This window comes from Cyprinus carpio, chromosome B4 (genome assembly GCF_018340385.1).
Source record: "Cyprinus carpio isolate SPL01 chromosome B4, ASM1834038v1, whole genome shotgun sequence".
NCBI lineage: Eukaryota > Metazoa > Chordata > Actinopteri > Cypriniformes > Cyprinidae > Cyprinus > Cyprinus carpio.
In genome coordinates this window covers 346,819-355,508 of record NC_056600.1, presented here as the reverse complement: position 1 = coordinate 355,508, position 8,690 = coordinate 346,819, and positions in this window count along the sequence as shown.

Below are 8,690 nucleotides of genomic sequence, written 5' to 3'. Positions count from 1 at the left end.
CACCTGTAGGTGGAGCATGACCTACAAAATGTAAATGTAAAATAGCTTTTACTCTTATAAAAACACAGATAAGAAAGCATTAGAGGAATTTGAAGGGTGTCAGAATAAACATGAAACACACGTGATTGTTGTCATGTGACAAATTTGTCCAATTGTGAAACAGCTGTGTCATCATCAGAGCTCCTGCAATTCTCTGGAAAACAGGCTCGTTTGAGATGAGCAAAATCTGCACAGAACCGATCACTGGTGATCACAGCAAGATGCATGCCAGTTAGAAATATGTCCGAGGGCAGTCCGACTTGTTCTCATGTCATGCTGGCGTATGGAAAAAATCTCTTGCAATAGCGAGTCGGCCGTGCAGTCGAGCTCAGTTGCTCTCCCACAGCTGCTCTGACCCAAAGCATGATGGAAATGACTTGCTGATGACACAGCTTAATGTTCATTGGTTCAAACAACTGTGATGTTGCGATCTCTTCTAAAATGTTGTATTTTTATCTGATATCATGTGATTGTGTTTAAATTTATGCATGGATGTTCCCAAACACTATGACAGTGCGGTCTATGTGTGAGATATGTGTTGTTGTCATATTTCTGGAATTAGGTCTACTCAAAAATACATGGTTGTTTTGAAGTAAAAATGGGATAATACATCTTTTAAATGGAATTAAAAAGCAAGTATTTAGAGTTTTTTGTTCATCAAATCTTTGTTTTCATATAAACGCTGAACTGAAATGATAATGCAGCACATGCGTGTGAATTACGCGATATCAGCCTTGATCTCATAGTTGTCTGTTCTACATCGAGAGCTCAGATCTGTCCATCTTGACTGTGTTTATTTTCACTCCTCCCCTCACTGCAGCCGCCTACTCTCACCTAAATGTCAGGCGAGGTGAGCCGCATCTCAGACGAGCCTCTTTACTTTCTGTCAAATCACATGCGCAGTTCGCTTTGTGTGTTGCAAAGTTCGCACTCCAGATCTCACTTTATGAGCAAGTTTTCATCCATACTTATTCAGTTACATTTTAAATACCCAGTCATTCAAGTAAGATTAAGAATACAAATTATTTAAGGAAAATAAATTAATTCCCATAACGAAACCCTGTTAGTCATATTCGGCTATTATTCGTCTAATAGCCTACATCATCAGCCTACTTCTTACATTATTCTTCTATTACATCATATTGATTTTTCATACTGGCATTATTGCCATACTTAATAATAATAATAATAAACACTTTAACTTAATTTATCAGAGTGAGAAACACACTTTTATTGTGCTCATAACATTGAAACTATCTGTGGAGTGTGTGGTGACAGAGCTTTTTTTTTTTCTACAGGGTTTTAGCTGCTTTATTTCATACACTTACATTTTAATTAATTATAATTCATTCATATATCTTCCAGTGACACTGTCAAAGTTTTGAATTTTATCCCGGAACAGTCAGGGGGAAATCTTAGTGCTTTATGAGGCTTCATTTCCCCATCCTATCAATCAAGAATTTAAAGTATGTAGTTTCTGTGTGCCTCGAACCCATGACTTCATCATCATGCTCCACCAATAGAGTAGGTGTCACGGTTGTGTCGGAAGAGGAAGGCGAAGGAGACAGCTTGTGCAAACCAAACTCACGTTAATAAACATGAGTATAGGAAATAATGAACACAGGAAACATGACCAAATAAGGAAAAAAAACAGGAACCAAACAGGAAACACAAAGAAAACCATAACAAAACAAAACTGAACATGTCACAGTAGGCTATTTGAATTTAGCTTTGTGACGTTTCAGATAAGGCGGCTCAATAGTTTCTAGTGATGGAACAGTATGCTCGTCATGTTGAACGTTGATATTTGTTCAGAGTAGTAATGATACAAGTTAGAGCGCTGAGTCTTTTTTGGTATGACACTATTTAGAGTGTCTACACAAGAATAAATAGTTTAACTATATTTGAAGAAATCTCCGGTAAATATTAATGCATAATGTACACTGAGTGTGCTTTGAATACTACGCATTTTATTCATGGGGAGTGATAAAGAAATAACATTAGTACGTTTTTCTGAGTTTACCCCTGAGGTTATTCCTTACTTGGGTCACACTCATACTCCTTGGCGGTCACAAAGTGACCTAACACCTATCAACTAAATAAATGTATTATATTTTAGCTTAATGATATTTATTAAATGTTTGATGGATATACTAAGTAATATCATGTTTCTGGAAAAGGCAGTAATATTACCCGCTGATGACCCCCCCCACCACATAAAATGTGTAGTAATTCATCTCTAGGGCTGATATTGGTTTTGGTGTGCTGTTTTAATACAATTTCATTTTCTTTTAACAAAACAAAGTACCAGACAAACTTGCTTATAATCTCTTTAATTATGTGTTAATCTTTTTTAAATGTAATGTTTACTCTTCAATGCCTCTTTCTTTTTCTTTCTTATAATATACGTTAAAACAACTTGATTAACACAATAATTGCTGTACAAAATGCCAAATGTTGTCCATGTCCTCTACTCACCAAGGTGTGGTGTGTTCACAACAGGCACTCTATGTCCTTGTGTCATTATAGGCTAGTTAGGTTTAAGCTGTAGGGTTTAAAACAATGGGCCAGTTCACTCAAAAAGAAAAATCTGTCATAATCTACTCACCTTTTTTTCTCTCTATTACACTGGAGGGTCATGGTAATCAAAACTGTTAGTTATTTACTTAATTTATTTGATGGGGGGGGGGGGGGGGGGACAGCAATCATTAATAAAACAGAAACAATTCCTTAAAGGCTAATTTTCATATCGTAACTGGCCAGTTCTTAATTAGGCAACCTAAATTAAAAAGTAAACACATAATCACATCACACAAAAATCACAATTATGACATTTAAAATACAAGTGCGTTCAGGAGAAGAAGAAGAAGAAGAAGAAAAGAAAGACGAAGAGAAGAGAAACACAAGCAAATCATGTTCTAGTGCTCCTACACATTCTAGAAAAAAATATCTATCAAAATATTGTTGTTTTTGTAGAGAAGGGTTTTACAGGGTCACCGGCCAATAACATGACAGTGGATTAAATTATGACAGATTTTAAATTTGTGCTTTATAAAAATCTCTTTAATTTTATTTTAGTACATAAATGTAATGTGAAATATAACATCCAAAGTTTGAGATATAATAGTTGCAGACAGGTCTTCCTTATTTTATGGAATATTTTATAGTATTTTTTTCACTGCCCCCCTCGATGTTCATTAAGATTGTTCAGTAATCATTTTACAATCACAAATAAAAAACAGAGCATCAAAAATACAGTCAGCAGGAGTCAGGACAAACGCGACCGATGAGGATATTTTTTAAACTACCTAACTTATTAACTCAAAATTATTTGGTTGAAGCCTTAGAAAACAAAATTACTCAACACATTATTCTTATTATTCGTATATCTTATTCTATAACTCCTCTCTCCATCTCTCTCTCTCTCTCTCTCTTCTCTCTCTCTCACACCACACAACAAACACACATTATAAAAAAAAAAAGAAAAAACATTTTTTTTTTTGGTTTTGTTGTATCTTAACGGGGACTTGCCAGTTGACTTTCTGTTGTTTTTTTGCTACTTCTGTTTACTGTAGACCCTTACAATGTTCAGGTATATGACCCCCACACCCGCCCCACACACATGCACACACACGCACCCACACAGCCCACACACACACACACATCCATTCATTACTTAAGTCATCTAAAGGCTGAATAATTTTAATGTTTTAAAATGTATTTTCTTTTACGTTTCCTTTACAATATGTTTTTATCGATATGAACAAATATACAGAGACGAGAACAAACAAAACGTCACAAGCGCATTATTTTTTTCATGCCTTCCTTTTTTTTGTGTTGTTTTTTTGGTTATCAATAAATTCCAACTTTTCTCATTTAGCACTGAAACCTTCAAAAAATCCAAAGTATGTTCTGTGAGATGAACTTGTAACAATATCACTTTTGCACTTGATCAGTTGGTGTGTGTGTTTTAGTGGCATGTGGCTATATATTCACAGATAGTTCTTTATGGCGATAGCACTGTGAGTGTCCGTCTTGGATAATGTGTATCTCGGTGGAGTAGTTGTGCCGCTCTGGTGGGGCAGCTGGTGGCAGAGAACCGCCCCACCGACGAACAGAAAGCCCGCCGTGACCCAGCCCCACATAGGAGCTGCTCCCCATCTCCACACCTCTCTCAACGCTCATGCACGATGGGGATTATGTGAGTCTCTGATGATGGGAGTACGGCTGTCCAGGGACACTGGCACCACAGCGGTCAGTCCAGAAAGCATGAAGGTGATCCCAGAGACCACCACGAGTCCGTGCTTGGCTCGTGGGGTTACTAAGCAGTTCGTGCAATCAGCCCAACACAGAAAGATGAGGAAAGCCAAGCATTCCAGGGAGCCCTGGTGTAAAAGGTCACGATCAGCCCGCGAGCCGCCTGCAGGGTAAGGATCCAAATCCAGCAGGCAATGAAAACGTAGAGTTTACACTGCCATGTCTTCCATGTGCGCTCGTATACACACACGTCATCCACAGGCCCTCCCCGAAGACCTGAGCCACCACAATGTTTGTGCGATGAAGGCCGTCACTTCCACATGGGCAGAGCAAACAGATAGGCGATGGTTCCTGCAAAGCCGATCATGAAAGAGTGATTCCCAAGACCCTGCAGAGGAGCCATGGAGGGGCTGGAGAGGATAGAAAACAGAGCATCAACTATTAGGAAATTCTTATTTATTCTGAGAAACATGTTTTAAACATAAGGGGAACCGAGGTGATGTAGTTGCAGCAGGAGCATTTGAATGGCTTTCTCTTGTCAACGGGGGCAGTATATCAATATACAGGTGTGACGTTCTAATTAGAATTTGTGGTTTGGACGCGTGTGAATGAAAACCTGATACTACCTGCATGAGGAGCAGAATTCTCAACACAGAGACTGGATGAGCCACATGACCAAAGAAGTAGTATACTTCAAGTCAATTTATTAAGTATAATCAAGTAAAGTAGCAAGAATTTTTTAGTAGACTTTATGTGGGTAGGTATACAAATATCATTGGTCTAGTCGTGTACTTGGTACGTGTACTATTTCAATAACTTCTTGGGACTAAATGGCCCCACTTTCTAGGATTATAAAAACATACTTTTAAGTATACTTTAAGTATAAACAGTAGCAAACTTTGAGTACACAACTAGTTTGACCTCTATGTTTGTAGTTTGTACTGCAGTTTATACTTTTAAAGTGAACTTATAGTTATACTGATAGTGTTACTAATTAAATACTTTGTACACTTTGAAGTATACTCTCATGTAAACTACTATTGTTTAGTAGTTTTATACTGCAAGTATTACCTCATAAGTTTTATTTAAGTGAACTTTACATCCTACTTTAAGTATAACTATGTCCCTATTTAGGATTGAAATTTGTATATATTTGTTTATATTAATATCTGAACATAACAAAACATCCAACGAAGAAACAGGATATCTGCTTGTAAACAACATTGTATTTTTAGCTTCATTGCATTCCTTTTTAAAAAACACTTTAATGCGGGGTAAAAGGGTTCAATAAACAATTTAAGAAATAACATTGTTGAACAAAAAAGCTGAAAAAAGACTATAAATTGGATGTCAGAAATGATAACACCAAAACGTATATGGCGGTTCAATTCAACACCCCAAAGCTTGACTGTCATTATTACCTCGGTCATTCGGTCGACATTTTTTTTTCATAACGTTACAGTAGTGAGTCCAGTGGTAGGATCTGTTGTTTTCTTCTTCTTCTTCACTGTTGTTTTTTGGGTATTAATTCTGTACTTTCGCCCATTCTACCGTATACCACTGTAAAAAAAATTGCGACTGTAAAAATAACGGGAATCTAACTGGCAGCTGTGGTTTGCCAGCAATTGTACTGTTAGTTTACAGCTCTCTACATTTAATTCTCAGCTCTTGCATTTGTAAAGTATGTTCACCGTATCTATACCATGTGGTAAAGCGTTTCATTTGCGAAACCGATTGCTTCAAACCATTCGAGTTAAAAACAACAACAACAAAAAAAAACAACTACTGTTTAGATGCCGTTAGTGCAGCGAACTTATTTCATTTGAGTCCACTAAAAAGAAATACTTCTTTAATGTAAAAACTGCACAAACATTGAATAGTGCAATCAAACAAAGCACGAATTTTACTCAAATCTTTGTGTAGAAAGTCCATTAACTAGAAATAGTACCCTTTAGGTACTAAAATGCTTAGTAATAAATCGATTGCACTGACATCAGCACCCTCCACATTTACTGTCGTTATATAGAAGGCAGGCAGAAGATTAGTTGTTTGGTGGCTCCTCATTGAAGGAAGCACAGGACTATCTCTCCAGCACAATGGTGAACCACAAAACTCCATTAAAACTAACAGGATCTCTCTTGTGCAAACCACACATTAATACCGCTGAGTTCGTATTTACTTCTCATCATCAGTGTATGACTTGGCATACCTTTTTTTCTAGAAAACATTACTAATATGTTAGTTAAATTAACTTGTTTTGCTTGCTGTACGTTTTAAAGTAGATTGCTGTTTTTCACTTGAATTAACGGTTCATATACTGGCAGCTCTGGTTGCCAGCCATGGTAATGTTTTTCTTTAACCAGTTTCATTGCCGTAAATTCCTTACTCGGTTTCTTGCTGTTTTAAATTACGTTTCAGGCATGTTTTTGTAGTCAGTGTCTATCTTTAACTCTGTAAGACTCCCACAACAAACTTCCTAGGTTTAAAGGAACAACTATCATGTGTGTGCAACTAAAGGAAGTTGTTAGAGAAACACTGAATCAGGAAGTAATGAGACAATTATGTGATTAATAAGTGTCTAATGGTGAGCATTAGTGATGAACACCGCTATTTACCAAACGAACAGGAATGAAAGAGAAACACAAGAACGCATTTCAAACACAGCCTTAGATGCAATCACTGAAATGAAGACATTAAATCTCTGCAAGTTCTGAATTAAAAAACTGCCTTAAAAACGCTTCACAGCATCAATTATTACCAGGAGTGACTTATTCCTGTGAACATCTACAGAAGATCTTCTGAGAGTACAACGGTTTAGAGTCTTTTCTTTTGGTTCATACCATGATTGAGACAGGGTTCACTTTAGTAGGGCTGCTGTGAACCTTGACTTTTTAATATTAACTTGTGATGCTGTAGCAATGTGTTTCTAGGTTTTAAAATGTTTGTTATGGCACAAAAGAATTAAAAAAAAAAAAAAAAAAACCTGCCATTGTTGTTTTCATCAGCATTTGTCCTCTTGCTTCCGAATTCACTGATTTTATCTTGGTGTCTCTTCTCATATGAAAATTGTTACTAAAACAGAAAACGCACTATAAAGCACTCAGTTATGAAAAGACTGTAAAACGTTCAACACCCATTTGAAAACCGGTAAAAAAAGTTTATTGTTAAATTTCGAATGACATGTCAATAATCAAGCGTATTAATCTCAACCATATGGTGACAATCTAAAAAATATATATAAACAGATCATGTTTCTGAACATCACAAACATGTGCTACTAAAGCTCAAAACAAAACAAAAAATATTTAAAAAACAGTAAGACTCCAAAGAAACAAGCGCGTGGACAATTGAGACAGTATAATTTTTTTTCATGCTGAAATGCATGCGGGAAGTAATGGGTGGTACCCAGCATGCAGTGCATTAATGCAGCTTTATGTCACATTGTGAGATGTCCTATGATTGATTCTTGATCTCTCTCTGAGTGTTAATGAGATGGTAGTTCAAAAATAATTTAAACATGAAATGTTTTAAATTCTTAATTTTATGTATTAGAGCACTGCTCAAAGTCATCACTGCAAATCACAAAAATATATTTAACACTCAAGCAATTCAATCATATAATTCAAAACTTCATCAAAACTTTAAAAGCATATTATAGATTACGGTTATTTCGAAAAACCCCAACATCACTTGAACTACATCCACAAACATTTTGCTATAACAATTGTAATGTCTTAACAAAACAGTTTTAGCAATTAAACAAATGTCTAATGTTCAAAAAAGCCTTCAAGGGTCAGGAGCACAACTAAAGCAAACCATCATCTCCACAATGGTAACGTCAAACGAAACATAAAACAGCCTTCATTTAAAACTGTTGTTTATTCTCAATAACGTTTTAATTTCACGATATATACGCAGCGAGGCTACTTTCTCGAAATGACAAATATGACCCAGAATGCACTGTTTTAATGGAAAACAGTAGTTGACTGTCAACATTGGCCTTTTTTTTTTAAAGCGATTTGTACAGTGTAAGCAATAATCATGGATTCTAGTAGCACAAGTATAGCTTCAAATATATTTGACGCTTTGTAAGTATAAAGTCCAGTATACTAAATGTCTTTTAAGTATCTTTTCTGAGTGCAGTACATCAAGCTACATTTTTGAGAAGTACATAAAATAAACAAAAGCATACTTTCCTATTTTTAGTTTAAAAGAAGTATACAAGTAGCACACTTTTTAAATCTTTTTTGTAAGGAGGTGCTTGTTCATGCTTTACTTTCTTTCTTTTTGTCCATGACTTGTTTACATCTCTAAAGAATGCAATTCATGTGCGTCTGGAACTAAAATAATTCAGATGTGCTTTGTTTTAAAATATACATGACATTTCCTTGAAG